General features: G+C 47.7%; 2 protein-coding genes and 1 long non-coding RNA gene across 8 annotated transcripts in view; 2 read left to right on the forward strand and 1 right to left on the reverse strand.

Moving 5' to 3' along the window:
- Positions 1-3,495, forward strand: part of LOC108385223 (uncharacterized) — a 131,650-nt gene extending 128,155 nt beyond the window's left edge. The window contains exon 11 of the mRNA XM_073213293.1: positions 3,125-3,495. The gene's annotated coding sequence lies outside the window, so the exon portion shown is untranslated. The remainder of the gene's footprint in view (positions 1-3,124) is intronic.
- The window catches only part of BCL2 (BCL2 apoptosis regulator), a 162,337-nt gene that overhangs the window by 16,639 nt on the left and 126,624 nt on the right, over positions 1-19,074 (reverse strand). The gene's annotated exons all lie outside the window — the stretch shown is intronic.
- Positions 15,222-19,074, forward strand: part of LOC140843459 (uncharacterized) — a 58,220-nt gene continuing 54,367 nt past the window's right edge. For all 5 annotated transcript variants that reach the window (XR_012121264.1, XR_012121265.1, XR_012121267.1 and 2 more), the window contains exon 1: positions 15,222-18,746. This is a non-coding gene — a long non-coding RNA (uncharacterized lncRNA). The remainder of the gene's footprint in view (positions 18,747-19,074) is intronic.

The raw sequence follows: 19,074 nt of genomic DNA on the forward strand, positions 1-19,074 counted from the left end.
CGGGGTTGTTTCATAGGGAATTCTGGAATGTAAAGGGGAGCAAAATTTCCCTGAATCACAAAAGCAAATCCAACTGGAGGCCTGCTTAGGCCATTCAAATAGGTGGCCCAAGGGCCTGCCCAGTGATGACTGGCTTTCCACCCTTCCAGGTTCCTGTTGAACCCAAAGCACCTGAGCCCCTGCAGCAGGAGCAGGAGCCGCTCCCCACCAGAGCAGAGCGAGGGGTGAGGGAGGCACATGGCCCTGGCCACAGGGTCCTGCCCCTGCTCGGCAGCCTGCGGGCCAGCCAGCAACCTCTGGGCCCCCTCCTCCAGGCATCCCCCTGCCAGCTCAGGACCAGTAAGTTTTCTTCTGCTGACTTAAATTTGGAAATATTTCATAATTTAATGAAGCCTGAGACCTTTGAATTCCTAGGAAACCTGCCCACAGAGCATTTTACAGAGAACCTGTCTGCTGGCTGGGTATTTAATCCTTTAATCTTTGGTTTGTTTCTGGATGGCTGGCAAGTCTGTGATTGCCGCAGTCAGGCCCAAAAGGTCAGAAACGCTTTGGGTTTCTCAGGAGTTGAAACTGAGAGAGGATCTGCTCGGCACAATCTCTAATACACCAAGTTAAAGACGGACAAGTGAAGGCGAGTCCCCGGGTCTCTCAGACACTTGCGTGTGCACGGTGGCTCTGAGCTCAGCTCCCGCTTTAGTGGGGGGGCAGCTTCCCTCCTGCCCGGCTGAACGCTGCAATGCACAGAAGGCTGGGCCTCAGCCGGCCTCAGATTGCTGACAACGTGGCGCCCAACCCCACCTTTAACACCGACAGGATGTTTCTCTTACCTCCCAAATCCCTTTCCCCCTGAAATTCTGGTTTTCCCCATTGCCTCTGTCTTCTGCTTTGCTTTCCTGCCCCCAATACCCCCCGACACCACCGTCTTGCATTTTCTCAGCTGAAGTTCATTCCCAGGCTCTGATTTTTGTCTTCCAGGACAGGCCCGCTCTGAGTTTTCTGGAAGATGGTGATTCCCCACCCTCTCAGATGTGTAGAAGGCTGCGCGTTGGCCAATTGAACATGTGAGGCCTCAGCAGCCAGGGCAAGGGCTCGGCCACAGCTGTTTGGGGACCGGCCAGCCCTCATCCCCGTGAAAGGACCCCAGTCGTGGCCCTGATGGGAGAATCTGGGCTGGGCCTGAAGCCTGCAGGAGAGGGCGTGCGGGCCTGGAAGTCTTCCTTGGTGCCCTCTGACCATGAGAGTCTGACAGGAGGCCAGTCCTGTAAGCCTGGCTGGGGTCTGAGCCAGGTGCTTGCTCTATGGCCTCCATTAACCAGGGCAGGTTAAATACTGGTTATGTGGCCATAGGACAACTGGAGGGGGACAAATGTCGGACAAATGAGCAGAATGAAAACATCTAAATGTCATGTTTTCGTTGTGAGCTTTCACCTCTGCCAAATCCTGGAAATTCTTAAGTCTTACAATTATATGGGCTTTTCATTTCCATTTAAACCTGAAACATCATTTTAGTGTCTTTCGAGGTAATCGTAACCAACTAAATCAACCTAGAAAACTGTGAGAGAAATATTAGAGTGACTCCACATACACCTGGTGGGTTTTTGTGAGATGTTTGACCCCGGGCATAAGTTCAAGGTTGATGGATTACAGGTTCAAATAGGTAAGTTTTACTAACCTGGAATGTCACTTGGAAAAGGTCATTTTATTAAGGCAATTTTAAGTGTTAAAAAGTTATAATTTCACTGCCATCATGTCTACAAGACCTTTTGTAAAACCTTCAGATATGAAATAAATAAGTCCTGGGGCCGTAATGTCTAGCATGGTGACCATGGTTTATGATACCGTATTGTATGTTCTAAAGTGGCCAAGAGAGTAGATCTTAAAAGTTCTCATCACAAGAATAAAAAACCGTAACTATGTGTGATGATGGATGTTAACAGACATACTGTGGTGACTGTTTGGCTATATATCAAATTGTTATGTTGTCCATCAATCATATCTCAATTTAAAAAAATTTATGACACCAAGTCTGTAAGACCTTTTGATGAGCAAGAAAGAATTCCAAATTTTAATGTCTGAGAGCAGAACACATTGTTTCGAAGGCAAAAGTCAGTGTGGGGCTGTGCCCTGGCTCAGGAGCTGATCACGCTGAAATGGTGATCACATCACAGTGCACACAGTGGGCAAGCTGCGGGTCTCAGCCTCAGCTACCCGTGGCCCAGGCCCTCTCCTTCCCGACAAGGCAGTCACCTCTCTGAGTTTCAAGAGCCTCCTTTGTGATGGGAAGAGAAGGCCCCTGTGTCTTTTGAAGGCCATTCTCTGGTTCTAAGTTTGCATAACTTGTAGATTCTGAGACTCTGTTTTGTGTCTGTGTATCAAGAACAGGGAGAATGAAAAGGGTTATGTAATTGGGACATTGAGAGAAACAGACCACCAGAGCCTCTCTGACCCTCGCCGGAAGTCCCAGAGTTGCCATCCTATCTGTGTCGGTGCACCCAGAGCCCTGATCACAGAGCTGGTTTCCTGAGGGGAAATCTGGAAGTAATCGCCCTAATAGTGAAGCTATGGATGTGCTTGATATTCTAGACATCAAAAGAAGTCCCCAGACCTTCAACACGCCGGAGTCAAGAATCTCAGGCGGTGTTCCTAAACTCCCAAGCATCTATTCCTGCTTAGGAACCAGCTATTTGGGACTACAGTTCAAACGGAATGAAAGCTGTATTTCAGTAATGTGGAGATGATTTTATGAAAAATTCAGAGATGGCTTCCCTGGAAGTGTCCTACGTATAACTCAGGAATAATATTCACTAGTGGTAACTTTTGATGATAAGTTACTATACCAACCAAAGTTTTTATCATTTTCATCCCTGTTCGTTGGACAACAGCACCCTGTGTCACCCACATGATCCTTTCCAGCCCTCCGGCATTTCTTGGTTCCCTAGAGCAACCCCTGAGCTGAAGCTTTCTGTCCTTAGTCTTTCCCCAGAATGTTTCCTTGTCCCCCAAACCCCAAAAATTACAGAGAAAATCCATTCAGTCATTTTTGGGTTATCAGACTATGGAAATCTTGTTTTTCAAGTTTCAGAAGATTGTTGAGCTACTTTTTTTTTTTCTTCTCTCATTTCAGATCACTAAAACTCATCTGGACCCATGACATCAACCTTGGCATGTCTGAAGAATGAGGAACAAGGATTTTGCCTTGTTTGGAACCGAAAGAGAGGAATATCCATTTTCCCTCTTTTTTCCATTTTTATGGAGACAGTATTTTTTGCTTTTAGCTGGATGATGTATACTTTTAACATTCCAGGAAAAAAAGTGTCAGTGATATGCACGTCATAACAAAAGAAAATCAAAAGAAATGAAATTACAAGGAACAGGGAACTTCATCATTTTGAGTATGAAATGCCTGGAGGAAAATCTAATTTAAAAAATTACCAGCACCATGTAAATGAGAGAGAATATACAAAAAGATGTGTTATATTAAAAATTAACTTAATCTTTCTGGCTCTCGGACTTTACCCCTTATTTTTAAAGGCCAAAAATTATCATTTGGTGCTGGATAAAGAGTAAAGCTCACACTAATATAATGTAATACTAACAAGTAACAACAGATCCTCCTGGTCTCTGCCTGTTGGCTGGGACATAACAGGACACAAAAAAAGTTGTTAAATTAAGAGTGAATGCTTATCGAGAATGAAACAATAGCCTTCTCTTTCTCATGATTACAAAGGTATCTATTGTAAATGAAAAAAAAAATTCACATGGCATACTGTATTTGATAAAATGCCTCATTATCTATCAACTGGTTTGACCTTCATGAAAACCCACAGTTAAGTTATGACCATTTTACAGATGATCAAGAATATGTTTAACTTTTTCAAGGACACGTGGTTACTTGACGGTGGAACCAGGAGTCAAGCCCAGAATTCTGACATAATGTATCTTGCCTTTCAACCTTTCACAAGGCCTCCCTAAACACTGGGATGACTCCCATCTATTTAGCTTGTACGGAGCCAGGATATCGTAGCTTGAATACAGCAGTGACTTACCCCCTCGTAACATCTCTGTCTCTTTGGAAAAGTTTAAACTCTGAGGAAAAAAAATCAAGCTTATTTATATCATAAATCTTGGCTGTCAACAGAGGGCTTTGGACTTGTCTCTGCCTAAGTTGCTCTTCTAGCTCAGTGAGATTTAACTCTGCCACCTTCAACCCATATTAAAAGAAACTGGAACCATTCATACGTTTAGAGTGAGAGTCCAAATAATAATGCAATAACACAACCTTCCTTTAAAACCTTCTTCTTGAGGGAATCTCCAATTTTCCTTTCAGGCATGAAAAATAGCACTGTTCTCACAGTGGCCTGGCAGAGGGTTAGAGCAAGGAAGAGAGGAGGTGCCACTAATAATACTGATTTCTAGCCAATTCTCTAGTTTTTGTTTGGAATCAAGCACAATGCTGAACTATATGGCTCTCTACAGAAAGGGCTCTCATTTCATAAGGCTTTTAGATTTGGGGAGAGAAGTTTCCTTTGTCCAGATGTGATTTTGTGCCCACTTTGCTTGAGTCAGCCTCAAAATGAAAGAAATGGATACCTGGTAGAAAGATTTCTCTCCTCTTCCTTCAGCAGCATCACTTCCAGAGTGGATGCCACAGAAAGTACCTGCTCTCACCTTCTAGCAAAAGTGGTGGGCCCAGAGGGGCCCAGAGAAAAGCAGGAAAATTACTTTTGTCCATCAGACATTATAATAATTTTTCTTCTTCTATTGCTATGTTTATCTACCCTTTTTTTTTCTTCCCATATCCCTCTGAATTTGCCATCCCCTCACTTTCTCTTAGCGTTTGTCTTTGATCCTATCAGTCTCCTCTCAAACTGTTCCCCTGATGCTGTGGAGCTGTTATCCCTAAGCCTTCTCTGTATCCCACAGCCTGGCATACATTCTAGAACTGGATTCTGCTCAGCCTTTTGGAGAGCTGTTTTAGTTTGATACACCAGCACTGTCCATGTGGTGGACCTAAAGTTACCTAAAAATCCTGAAACTTACACACATTGTAGAGAACTTCTGGCAGTGCAAGTGCCAGGGATGCTGCACTGCAACGTAAAAGGTGATACTCAGGAAGGGGTTCTCTGGGTTGGGAGAGTGCGACCGACTCTCCAAACACTACTGGGCGGCTCCTGTCACAGTCCAGTTGGACAGACAACACTCTTCAAAGACCAATCAGCTGTATCTCCACCAAGAAGGCCAATGGCCTCTTTTCATCCTGACTTACAGAGATGTCACCGTAAGCTTCAACAAGTTACTTGGTGAGTCCTCACGGTTTCCTCCTCTGCAATGCAATTAGGGGCATTCCCTACTCCTCATCTGCCTCTCAGCTACTCAAAGGGAATTTTCCCCTTTTTTGTGTTTTCCCATAAATTAGCCTTATAGATGGGTCAAACTGATCTGTTCAGATTTCCCCTCAAATTTCCCTTCCCCATACTGAAAATGTCTGTCTTGATACTGAGCTACTTTCTTCTATGGCCCATCTATCTCCCACCACACCAGTCCACCCCCTGACTAGACATCCATCCTGTATTATTTATTTGGCACCAGTTATATGATGAATATGACCCAAACTCTGGGGTGGACTCGAGAAAATTATAACCACTCCTCTCCCTCTAGTTGGAGACAAATACTTGGGAAGCAGGAGCGAGCAATACGAAAGAGAATGACCTCAGTGACAGAATGTGTGGCACAACACTTGGGCAATGAGAGTGAGGGGAGGGACGAGATGAAGCAGGCCTGTCCATCCAGGCAAGGCAGCCGTGGTGGGCAAGGATCAGGGGGCAAGGGTGACAGGACAAGCTAGAGGTGCAGGGGGAAATGTGTATGCACAGAACATGTGACTACATGGTTTCAGAACAAAACCTCATGGAAAAGATCATTGAAATGAAAGTTGGAGCTTATTAAATTTCAGTAGGCCCAACCCAATTTCTCGTCCTTCCCAGTCATGTGGATACATGCTAATTTCTTTGACAGCCTTATCTAAAGTTCTTAATGTGATCTGAGTCCCTTAGAGATTAGCACTATTATAAATATAAATGTTCAAACACAACCAAGTTGAAACAAAATGCCCCCCAAACATTGGCTTTCTGTTAAATGCAAGTTTTCAGTTGTGCATTGAGCTCTTGGATAAACGAGCTAGCAAACAGAGTGAAATGGGGCCGCTGGCTAGTTCTCAAGGCCCGGCTCCTTCACAGGAGGGAGCAGACTCGGTAGCTGCTCTCTACGTATATAATCTAGAGCAGCTGGCAGGACAGCTTTGGATGACAGTCTGAAAAACACTAATTCAGAACACCGAGGTGGGGCTTGGAAAGGAAATGCTGAGATCCTGATCAAAACAGACAGTCTTTACTCACCGGCCAACCTGCCAGACCTCTCCTTTGGGCAGCCTATGGGAGGCTCACTCACAAAGAGTTATTAATAGATATCAAGGAGTTTGTTTATCTAACTAAGAGAAAACAGCGCTCAAGTTCTTCAGAAACATGTCTTTGACACCAAACCGATGTAGCTGTTCCGGGCACAGGAACGAAGCATACCACACTGTGCTTGGAGTTTTGATGTGGTCATTAGTCACTAAGCAGAACTGCCACTTGGCCACACCTTGTGTGCCCAATTCTAGGTACTTGAAATTTTAAAAACATACCTCTTTCAAGAAATTCTAAAATTCAGGGTATTTTTTCCCCCCATTAATTTGTATAAGCCTTGCCCAGAATTAGTCCAAAGGCCTGAGATTTGAGTGCCAAGTCAAGCAAGGGCAGAAGGGATTGCAATGACTGAATCTGTTCTTTAATCTTCTAGCATCTGTGCTTAGGGCTTTTTGTCAAACTAACTGGCCTCCCCATCCACACAGTGTTACTCCTTAATGTTCTTACTTTCTTACTACTAAATCATAAGGTGCAAAGTATTCCCAAGAGGCAAAACAAACAAATATACAAACACCTCACATGCCTGTTCTCAGACAGGCTCCCTTCCCATGGGAAGACAGGATTACTTGGGTTTGGTGAAATTACAGAATATCCGTCATATAACAGGATGCCTCCACATCAGTCAGGTGATAAGGCTCCACCATGTCCTCAATTTTAATATTTCCTACCTGTTTGACAATGGCTTCTTCAGTAGAGAATACCAGAGGCTAGCATACTGATACAACTTTGACTTGGTTTCAGATAGCATCCAATTCACATGTACCAAGATGCACTGCCCACCTGCTCTCTCCCATCTGAGAAGCTGCCTCACTGATTGGCCTCTGATTCGGCACCTCGACCTTCCACCCTTCCAGGAGGCAGCCTGATGGAGAGGCAGTAGCACTTAGACAGCCTACATCCCAGCTGGAAACCCACAGTGATCCTCAGCTTGTCCCTCTTCCCTCCCCACCGCCACACCATCACTGCCATCACTACTGTGTGGATATCTCCTCTTTCTAATCCCACTGATGCCAGACCCCTTAACCCCACCATGTGACTCCTGCTCTCCCTCTGTGACATCATCTTGCATCCACCAGCACTTGGCACTGCCGCTAGTGGGTCCTCTTAAACCACCAAAGCAAGTGTCTCCTTCTCACTCATCCAAATGCCCTGAGTGGCTCCCCATAATCCACAGGGTGAACTAGCCCTGACCCCTGCCTCCAGCCTCGCCTCTCCCCATGCCCACCTCATGCCTTCACCTCCATGTAACTACCAGCAGCATCAGCCTGCAACCTCATGCCTCCAGCTGACCCTGGCTCACACCACATCCTTGTGCATGCAACTTTCTTGACCTGGCCCCAACACCTCCCCATCACACCCGCTTCTCATTCTGTCCCATCTCTGCTCACACTGAGCTCACTGTCACAGGTCTGTCTCTGCCTCGAGGGCAGTGCCTGCCTATTACTCATCTCTATCTTCCAGGTTCAAACAGTGCCTGGCACCTGGTAAACCCGTGGAAGTGTTTGCAAAATGAAGCAAAGTTAAAACTATGCTCAAGAAAGACAGACGCATCACGCATTGTAAAAGAGCGTAGGAACTGTCTGGGGCTGGGACAGAAATATGGCATGTGGCAGAGTCTAGAATGTGAGTCAGATTTCCAAATCTACTACTTCATAGCTTTAAGAACTGGCCAAGATGTCTAAAGCTGCTGAGCCTGTTATTCATCTGTAAAGACAAGGGGATGGTCGCATCGGCTGCAAGGGCCGGCATGAGTGTGCCCCGGAGGGGGCACAGTGGGCAGGCAGCAGAGGTGCCCTTGGTCGGCAGGCCTGAGCTGAACACAGACTCCGTGAAGGTGCTGCACTGGGGCATGGGGAGACAGCCGGGGCTGAGCAGAGCCTCAAGAGATGGACAGTCAACTTGACAAGGCAAAATAGCCTCGTTTTGTAAGGTTGAGAAACTCTGCGGCAAGGCAGTAAAACCAGGTGAGTCCCAAGGCTGAAGGCTCTCCATAGGTTGGCGCAGGATACGCAGTGTGAGCTGGGGCTGGGGAGCTCTCTGGGGCTGAGGGTTGGGACAGAGATGGTGTACGAGGAGGGTCCTAGTCCATCTTCTGGGATGGAAGCTGCAGGAAGCTCCGGAGTCTAGGGGATGGTTCCAACTGGGTCTGCTGCTTTCAGTCTGCGTCTGCTGCTCTCTGCTGCCCCCTGTTGGTGTGGCAAGGGAAGAGTAGGATGGTGGCTGGGATGGAATGGAAAGAGGGCTGGGCAAGCAGGTGTGGGTCAGGAGAGCAGCAATGGGGCGGTAGTGGGTGTGGGATGAGCAGGGCCTGCCGGGGCCACCACGAGCCCTCTCCCCTCTGTCACACCCTCTCTGGCACCCCCAACCCTGGCTTTATTCTCTGTAGGTCAGAGGCTCATCCTGCATCTCCCAGGTGAGGGCTACTGGTGTGACCACGGTGAGGTGCACTAGTCTTTTGGGGACATCTGCTTGGCTTGGCTTGCCTGAGAGCATTTCCCAAGTAGAGCCAGAAACCACTTCTGCACTGAGCCCTGAACGCCCCCAGTTCATATTCATGAGGTTTGCTAAGAAGAAAAAAACAGAAAAGACTGAGAGGACAGAAGACAGGGAGGGGAAAGAGGGGAGGGAAGCAGTAAGCACAGAGCCTTACCCAGGAGCCCCGGGGCAGGGCACTGCCCCGAGGGGGAAGCACAAATAACTCTTCTGCTCCCCCCAGCCCAGTGCTTTGGCCTTACAAAGTATAGGTCTTAGATCAGCTGACATCAGAGGCTGGGTAATTCTTTGTTGGGGGAGGACATGGAGGGATGTTGGGCACATTCCCGGCCTCTACCCACTGAATTCCCATAGAAACCCCTGCCGAGCTGGGACAGCCAAAAATTCTCCAGACCTTACCAACTGTCCCCTGGGAGGCCAAGCCACCCCGCTGAGAAGCCCTGCCTTAGAGTACTGGCAGGCCAGACCCAATGGCCTGTTCTTCCCCCATCTCACCTGTACCTGAGCACTAAATGCCACGTATCCACCTGCCCATGCCCTTGACATTCATAGAAACAGAAACAGAGACTTCCCTCCGAGGCCAGGGAACTGCTCCCCAAGTCCTGATTTGGGTGGTCCTCTCTTGCTCTGCTCAGTGACCGCATGACCCCAGGGGACTCGGCCTGGAGTCCTGACTGTCCAGTTTCCTGGGCAACAGGAGATTCAGGTGAGCATTGGCCCAGAGGCAGCGCTAGGGTGGAGGTGCAAACGGTGGAAACTGCTCTCCGTCTTCTTCGTTTTCCCTCCTCTGAGCCATTTGCTCAATAAGAAAAAGCCCCAGTGGCTACTCATGTGAATAGGAATCTGGGGCCACCCTCCTCCAAATTTAGTGCTGGAGCTGCAAAGGAAAGCCTTTTGCACAAATAAACAATTAAGCTAATTGTGGGTCTGACAATGACTTTTTTTCCTGAGGAATTAAGGATCCGAATGGTGTTAGGCTTCCAAGCTGAGCCTCTACCAGGAAAAACCAGAATGTGCAAAGCTGAAGAAATAGGGTCTAAGCCCCCTTAATTTTTAAGTGAGGAAATTGAGTCCCAGAGAGGTTAAAAGCCAGCCATCATGGAAGCCAGGACTGGACATATCATGAGGAATATAGATTTATGTAAGTTCCTAACGCTCCCCAACACCCAGTCAGGCATCAGGAAATCAGGACCAGGAGGGTGGTCCTGGAGGGTCCCCTCAGAGCATGCGTCACTAAGTATGTGCACACCTCCAGACATGTCTTATTTCATGGAAACCCTTTGCCCAGGGCTGGTCCCTAAAACCATGCAAGAGGCAACTGAACAGAGGCCCACAGAGGGGCACCTATGCCTGCCTGGCTCTGTGACATTGTTTTCAGTGAATATTAGTATTAGCTGTTTTTGGCTTTAACCTTAAACTCCAGCTGGCTTTATCTTCTCTCACTTATTGTAACTGCAATGCTGTGCATGATGTAAAGGTCACACCTGTGTTTATATGCCATATGCCATCAAAATACCGTGAAGAGAACACTATGTGGTCTCTATCAGAAGATCAAAAAAGAAGGGGAGCGGCAGGCTTCCCCTCTAACTTGGGGCTGTTCAGTCCCTCTCGAACACCGAGGCCGGCCCGTGCCCGCTGTGGCTACCAGCAGCTGACTTCCAGGCCGTGCACACATGGTTCATTGACAGAGAAACAAAGAGGCACCTGTCCGGGTTTCACGGTGACCAGGGAGTTTCCAGTGTGGATATGAGAAAACTTTTACACTACCCAAACATTCTTTTTCTTTTTTTTAAAAGCCATAATTAGAAAGAAAACAAACATATACAGGGCTCAATGTAGCAGGAAAAAAAAACTCAAAAGACAAGCCATTTCATAAGAAAAGCTCCGACAGGGTCTCAACTCACCTGGCCTAGAATCTAAGAGGCGGTTTGGCTGAGGAGGGAACGGGTTGGTCACCCCAGCGGCCTGGGAAGCTGGCTGCCCCAGAGAAGCCCCCAGGTGGGAGGGTCCTCTGTTTCCTGGGCTGGAGGAGTGGCTGGTAAGGATGGTGGGGGAGTAAGGAAGTCAGAGAGAGAGAGTCGCTGGGGGTGGATTTTTCTTGTCTAACCTAGTGGTGCTTTGAGATGCAATTAATAAATAACTGCTGAGAGCAACTCCCAGTGAAGGCATTTAGCTCACTGGCTCCTTCTGCCAAGGCAGAAATAACCTGATACTGTTTACCTGGCAGCCCAGTGACCTGACCCTAGCAGAGACTTTGCTAATTAGCATAGTCCTCAAAGCCCAGCCTTGGGACTGGCTGTCACACACTCTCCTCCATTCCAGGTGTCAGCCTGCACTGGGCCCGCTGAGCCCCACAGGCAGCCTGTCAGCCAATCCCAAGAGCAGCAACATCTGCCTCCCTCGAGGGGCCTGATCTACCTGCCGGCCCCACTCAGGCCCTATCCACCTGGGGGCACGTGGGACACAAGCCGGTCCCACCCCCAGAAACCAAGTCCTACATCCATCTTCAAAAAGGCATCTCTTGAAGCTGCATGGGGAAAAAAAATCTTTTTGCTTTAAACTTACCTGGCATTGTACTGACTTGCAAACAGGCCGGTCAGCTTCAACTAAGCCAGGTTGTACCTGGAGCTGCTGGTAAGCGTTAACACTCAGAACGCCAACCGGAATGTCCAGCTTACTTAAATATCTGCCTGCCACTCAGGCAGTGGTGAGTCATTAATTCGTGTGAGATCCATCAGTTTATAAAAGATACTGGATAACTTAATTATTACAAATCATGTGAATATAGATTTATGTTCAGGGATTCAGCTTAAAAAAAAAAAGTATCCACACTGGGCTCTCTTCTCCCAAACAATGCGAATCACCATCTTCCCTCCCCGCATCCCCCGGTGCTCTACAGAGGGCTGGCAGCACGCCGAAGTACAGCAGAGGGAGGACTGGGCAGAGTGGTTGTCACCAAAATCACAAAAACACAACTGAAAGAGAACTGTTCTTAAGAAAGACTCATGTAGCATAAAAGGGGAATTTCCAGAAGCCTCTGATATTAGCAATTCGACCTTCCATTCCCTTCCTCTCTAGTTTCAAGATGAGATGATGACAAAAAGACAGACTTGTTAGGAAAAAAAAAAACCCATGAAACTCCTAAAAGTAGACAAACGTGTAAGCTGGTACAGTGTAACGTGTGGGAATTTCCACACCTGTTCTGCTCTGCCAGGAAGAGGCGGGAAAGAAGAGCAAGCCCTCATTGCCCCCACTCGCCCACATTCAGGCACATCATTTGACTGTTTTATTTGAAAGTATCACTGCTTAGCGGCTACACATTTTCTTTCCCTTGTTGGGCAAAAGTAGTTTTCCCAAAGTAAGTTCTGGAAAGGATTTTGTAGAAGCAGGGATCGCTGGGAATTTTCTCAAAACCAGTGCAAGTATGGATGTTTCCCCTTTCACTTTCCATTTTTACATATGCATTGAAAGCCAACAGGCACTGGCTGATTTCAGTAGAAGGACCCAGAGGGAGGAGAAGCTCTCTGTCTCAGGGGGCCAGTGGACATGTACTCGGCATTCGTTTTCTACGGGCCTGGGATATTAGGTACTTTGGGGGAGTCGTAGTCAGGAAACAGAAGACAAAATCCAATTGAATATGGAAATGAGCCAAACAAAAATGGACATAAAGATAAAAACACACATGAAAACACAGACTCATGCATCTAACCAGCTGTGGTTTCTATAAGTGGGGCTGATTTGCTCGCCTTACAAAGATTTCCCATGCAGTAGGACAGCTCACACACAGGCGTTTCTCAATTCCTGCTGGCCAACCTTAAGGAAAAATCCCTTCAAAGGGGGTCGTTTCCATCACGCCTGCTTTTTCTTTTTTGCCAAACTCAAGCACTTTTTTGTTTTAAAAATTCTCATCCAGGTATAATTTACGTACAGCAGAAAGAACATGTTTTCTGTGTACAGTATGATGACTTTTGACAAAAGCTTACATCCCTGGAACCTGCTCCCCTACCAAGATATGCAGCATTTCCATCATCCCAGAAAGATCCTGTAAAGCCACTTGGTTTTTAAATTGTTTACATCTGAATGTTTTTGCGTGGAGATTATCAAAGCCAAATGTGTGGGAAGAAAGGCTAATCCTCAATCATCTACTGCAAACACAGGTAGTGAAGTGGAGGTTCTGAAGATGGGGCGTGAGCCTGCACAAACACGTCTGCAGGGAGGGGTGCTCTTAGTAAACGCCAGGGGCCTTTTCAGGGACAGGCACGTGGGCCCCTCGCAACGGCCCTGTTGGCACTTGACCATGTAACTAAGCTGCATGGGTTTCTTTTCTGGGGTGTTCTTTAGGCATCGGGGTTTACATGTTTAGAAAGAGGGAAGTTGAGGCCAGTAGTAGTCAAATCTACCATATTCTCAAAGGAGCAACTGCTCTCCCATTAGAAGGGTCCAACCACAGCTCAGCACTCCTTTCCAAATTTCTGTTGCAACATTGAAAGAGGAGTTCACATGACCAGGCAAATTAGAAATTTTCTTAACAGTTCCCGTTTCCCAAATTTCAGAGGAGACCTTCAGGGAATGCCTGGCCGAGAGCCGCGCACGCAGGGTAAGGGACCATGTCTCTGCTTTGGCAGAACATTGCCCTGCTGGCCTGTCACAGGGGCTGGGGTGGGAGGCTAGGGGAAGCACCAAGCCAGAGCCAACCGTGCTTCCTGTGGGGTGGGGCTGGGGGGCACCCTTCCTTCTGAAACAAAATTCCTGCTGAGGGACCACGGAGCAGGGGCCATGCGCCTCTAGACTTCTGGGCTTCAGTTTCTCATGAAAGACTGAGCTACCCCATGGGCATTTGAATTGTACATCTTTAAAAACAGAATGCAAAAACGTCCCAAAATATTACGCAGGAGGTCGTTTGTGTGTGTTTTTTTTTAAATCGCTTTTCCCAAAATGGTACCCTGAGGTAATCCCTTCTTAAACCTTCCAGCAATCAAAACAATGTGGTTGCAAAAGTTTACAACTTTAAAGCCTTTCAAAGGTCACCTCCCAGCCTCACACCCTCTCGCATTAAGAGTGTAACGGATACTTTGAGTCACATGTATTGTTCTCGTTCATTTGCATTTGGTGAAATCCCTCTTTTGGACCAATTTAGTAAGCAGTGCCTTGGGGTCTCTTGGTAATAGTTCTCTTGTCTTCTGTATTTTTTTCTGTCCAAAATAGTTAGACTCCCAACAGATAAAACGAAGATGCAGCCTTTGTGCTATATGCTTTCTTTTTGCTCAGATGGTTTTTCCATCTTGGTTGGGATGGAATTCTTTCTGCTTCCCAACAAAGTAAGCCCGTCAGGGCTGAAGTTTACTCCACCAAGCTCAGCTCTCTCCTCAGCCCCTCGCTGCCCAACCGTCTGTGGAACCGACATGCTTCTCCGTGTCCTGCTCAGGTGATTCAGTCTGCGCTGCTTGGACGTGCCACTGAAGGCCTTCCTGGAGAGTTCTAGTGCCAGTCCCAAAGGGCAGTTTTAAAGAGCTTGCCTACGTTGAAAATGGATCCCCAAGCGACACTCCCCAGTGAGGGGCTTCCCACTAATGGAGATTCTCACCTCCAAATATAGTGCATGGCAAAGAGCCCTCAAGCCCGGGACCCCTGCTCCCCGCCAGATGCGCTGCGCTCTCCAGCTGTCACGGGAGACGGGCGTGCTTTATGAGGCTGCCTGCTCACTCCCCCGGCTCCATGTGCAGGCCAACGGGGCTGGCTTTTAGAAACATATTTCCTTCTCTATGAGTAATTTAGAAGTGACTCATGCTCAGCTTCACCAGCCGGTGCATGTGACCCGCCGTGCTGGTTGAGTGTATCTATAGATGTGTAAACCAAAGCAGTTCTTAGAACACAGATTTCCCCCCGCCCACGTGCTGTTTATTTCCCTTCACCTCTCGGGGACAGAGCAAGGGTAACACAGATGAGCTTCTGGCGCGGCCTGCTCCGTTCTCGAACCATTAGAGGCAGCAAAGCACACCATCCGACAGGAGAAAATCAAAGGGCCCCGGGGAGGAAAGAGACTGGAGAGCAACCTAATAAACTTATTTTATATTAGTAGATGATCAGGAAGCTCTGAGGAAAATCCACAAAAACCTAATACGATGAGGATCCGTATAAACGAAACAACTCTAAGTTCTGTGTTTTTCTGTCCCAGTGGAAACTGAGACCTAAAGAAGTAGAGGTCACACACACACACACACACACACACACACACACACACACACATATACACACACCACCGTTTCTTCATTTCTAAAACAAAAAAAACATCCCTGGGATCTGCTGTGGTTTGACTGATAACTCCGCACATTAAAATGCTTTTATTTCCCCAGTTTGTCTTTATTCCTCCATCACTGGAGGATGGTGCAAGGCCTGGCTTGGGGACACGGCTGCTGCAGGAAGGACGTCGGGTGACACAGCTGCCACGCACTCTAGATAGTGTTTCCTACCTCCTTCTCACTTCCTTTTTTCTATTAAACCAAACCTAAAAACTCATTTGCCTGCTTTATGAAGCCCTCCATAACCTGGCCTCTCTCACTTTGTTTTCCAGCACTGCCTTTGTGCACCATGCGGTTGGTGCTTGGCTGCGGCTGGCCAGCATCACCGCCCCTCCAATGAGCCGAACTGTCCCCACCCCAAAGCTTCACCCATTCCCTCCAAAGCCCACCTCACCACTCTCCATCTCTTCAACCTCATGGTGTCTTCTTACGTGCACCCCCTAAGTCTTAAGCCAGTGCCCCACCTCAGCTCCTCCCTGCTGAACACCTTCATGAAGCCTAACGGGACCGTTCTAGCTATCTTAACATCTTTTCTCCAGGACATCTCCACTGCTTCATTATGTCCGCTCTCCGGTTTTGTTCTGCTACTTGATATGTGATAGTCGTATGTCTGCAGTTTGGCTACAAGTTCTTCGAGGAATGGATTCACATATTTCACCCCCGTACATATCCACAGGCAATGACAGGCACGGACAGAGCGCTATGCACAGGCACTGACCTATGCATTTAGCAAACACCAAGTCATCTGAGCTTCATACTGACCCAGCCATGTGGGTCCTCTTGTCACACCCCACTTGACATATGAGGAGCCTGAGGCAGAGTAGATGACACATCTGAAACCACACAGCTAGAAAGTGGCTGAGCTGGACTCACACACAGGCTGTGTGGCTCTTTTCTGTGCTCTCAGGAGCTCTGCTATATTCCTGTTGACAGGTGTGTGTTTTTAAGAGCCCGTCTTTTGCATGAATACCTTGTTGCAGTTATGTATACTGAAACCCATCATCCCTCAGGTCCAGCATAAAGAGAACTGGTGGTTAGCCATCATCTTCCAGGGAAACATCAAAAAATAGTATGGCAGTATGGGAGCTAAATAAATATTGTCTTCTTTTAAGTGAAGGGAGTAAAATCTGCTCGTCCATCCTGGGGAACCTAGAAAATGGTATAACATATGCTAATGCAGAAACACCAGGTTTGAACCTCTGGGCAGCCTTTAGGTGGGGTCCTCTTCAGACCCATCTTCCGATACACCCAACAGAATCATCCCAAATCCTCAGTTTTTCAACACAAACAAACTCAATACAACCCAAATCATAGCTGCAGTTAGATTTGTTTACTCTATTTAAAATCTGATCTTGCAGGCCCACACGTGACCTGCTTGAGCACTCCAGATTGGGTGCAAGAAGAAAAACCTCATCCTGGTGGTCAAATCGTGGCAGGAAATGATGCCACCAGCAATTATTCATGTATTAGCAGTTGCTTAAATACCATAAGGCTTTTAGGGGAAAAGATAGGGAGGCAGTGGTTGGAAATGAAGCCCAATTATTAATGTTGTCAAGCTATTCAGCTGGATTCAATAAAATAAAAAGCCTTGCCCAGCCCAGTGTCTGTAGTAGAAGATGCTAAGAGCTGTTTTTTAAAAATCTGGCTTTATTGAATCCAGGCTTTATGCACAGCATTCCTTCTTCCTGAATGGCTGAAAAATCACCCTATGCATTTTAAGCCCTTGGAGAGGAAATGGACTAAGCTGTGTCAAGAAAGCACAGTTAGATTTAAGGGAGAGAACTTCATAATGTTCAGGTGATCAAAACCTTGGTAGCCCTCTGGATGTACTGTCAAGACAGGCTGTGGAATTCTCTTTTGTCAATTTAATTCAGGTGATAAACCATCCCTGGGAGTCTACAAGGTGCCAGGTGCCATGCAGGCCCTGCGCCGCCTTGCGCAAAAGTGAACACAGCATGCAACCTGCGCTCAAGAGGTATTTACAGCCCAGGGGAGGGAACCAGAGCTCGGGGCTGACTAACACTGAGAGAAGGGCTCTGGTTTGGATGAACATCGTTTGGTATGGCTGTGTGTGTGTGTGTGTGTGTGTGTGTGTCCATCTCCCTGGACTTGCCGCCGTCATTTTCCATGTCTCTGGCTCTGTCTTCACTGTCTTTGGATAGTTTTGTCCCTATCCCCCAGGCCACAAGCCTTAGGCCTCTGCTCAGCAATGCAATTTACAGTGGTCAGTGATGCTGGGAGACCCTCTGAGCCCAAGTCTCTCTCGTGCCAGTTGGCTACACAACCTTTCAGGAAGCCCTGGGAGGATTTTACTTCTTGGGGGAAGGCATCAGGCCTGGGTGTTCAAGGTTCACCTGCTCAACAAACATTCACTGAATCTAAGAGCCCAGACACAGAGGGGGAGAAAAGAAAGATGAGGTAAGACTGTCCTCAAGGACCTTACGATCTAGGAAAGGAACAAAAAGGCCTCAGCCGGAGGGAACGTGCAAGTCACAATGATCTGGCCGTGTTAAAAACAGAGGCGACTCCCAGGGAAGGTCAGATTGAATCCGTGATCATGGAAAACCCATGTTCCAGATGTGCAGAGTTCTTGGGTCAGATCGCCTCACGAGCCGTGCTGCCTACCCGTGAGTGAGTCCATTGCCTTTTCCTTAGACCATGGGCCTTAGTCCAATATCCACTGTGGTCAGCGCTCCGGGCACCACACAAGGCACAATGCCCCTCAGTAGGAGAACGCACAGCTGGCCGTTCTCCACAGGAGGGCACGGCAGGCACTCAGGGCCTTATGGGCTCCCAACGCAGTGCCCCAGAGAGAGACAGCTCCTGGGAGCAGAGGGACACTAGGAGAGACAGTCCAGGGATGAAGGGAAGTCTGTGGAGGAGGAGAGACTGGGGCAAACCTTGGATTGGCTTTGAAAGACAAAAGGACTGGGATTCAGGGGGCGGGGTGGGGAGGCACCTCAGGCAGACTAGCTGCCAAGCGCTCTGGAGGGGAAGAGACAGCACATGCGTGTTCCAGCTGCCTCCAAGGCAGTGTCCCTGTGGGGTGATGTCCCCATCACCAGCTCTGTTACTTCTTGTTCTCCTAAGATGCCCGTAAAGTCATGCCATGCCTCCAGCTCCAATTCCTTCCTGTCCACTTTACAGTCGCCCCTTCCAGGCTATGACAACACTGATGACACCCTTCTTCAGGCAGGTCACAGGACCTGGTGAGCCTGAGCTGACAGCTGAACTATGCCCACTGCCTTCAACTTCCCAGGATGGCATGTGATACAGTCCCTTTACTCCCACACCTTGTCAGCCACTGTATGTCAAAGGCAGAAAGAGAGCAGAGGAGACAGAACACCCAACAATGGGAAATGCAGAGAGAACCCACTGACTGAGAACATTTGTATAAGGCCACGAACAGTAACCAGCCCAGAGGACACCCTACAGGTCACCAGGTCAGCTGTCACTGGCGAAGACCAACAGTACTCAGATCATGGAAAATGTATGTATTCAAAGAATGAACTCTAATGAAATACATTTTGGGGGAAATTATTTCAGAAACAAATAGTGCTATAATGAATGGGTGCTCCTTAGAAGGGTGTTAAGTATTAACAAATCCTTCCAACACCATGTAGAGTATAATACACCATATTGGCTTTGAGTGTGGTAGCTAACCGAGGGCAAGTGGGACATCAGATAGGTTGAGTTTGGGTAGGAAAACATTAAAGATGGCAGCATTAGGAAGGACGCACTCCATAAAAGGATGTGAATTGATTGATCATATTGGTTGACTACGAACTTCCCTCTTCTTCCTTCCTTCCATGGCGCAG

This window comes from Manis javanica, chromosome 9 (assembly GCF_040802235.1).
Source record: "Manis javanica isolate MJ-LG chromosome 9, MJ_LKY, whole genome shotgun sequence".
NCBI lineage: Eukaryota > Metazoa > Chordata > Mammalia > Pholidota > Manidae > Manis > Manis javanica.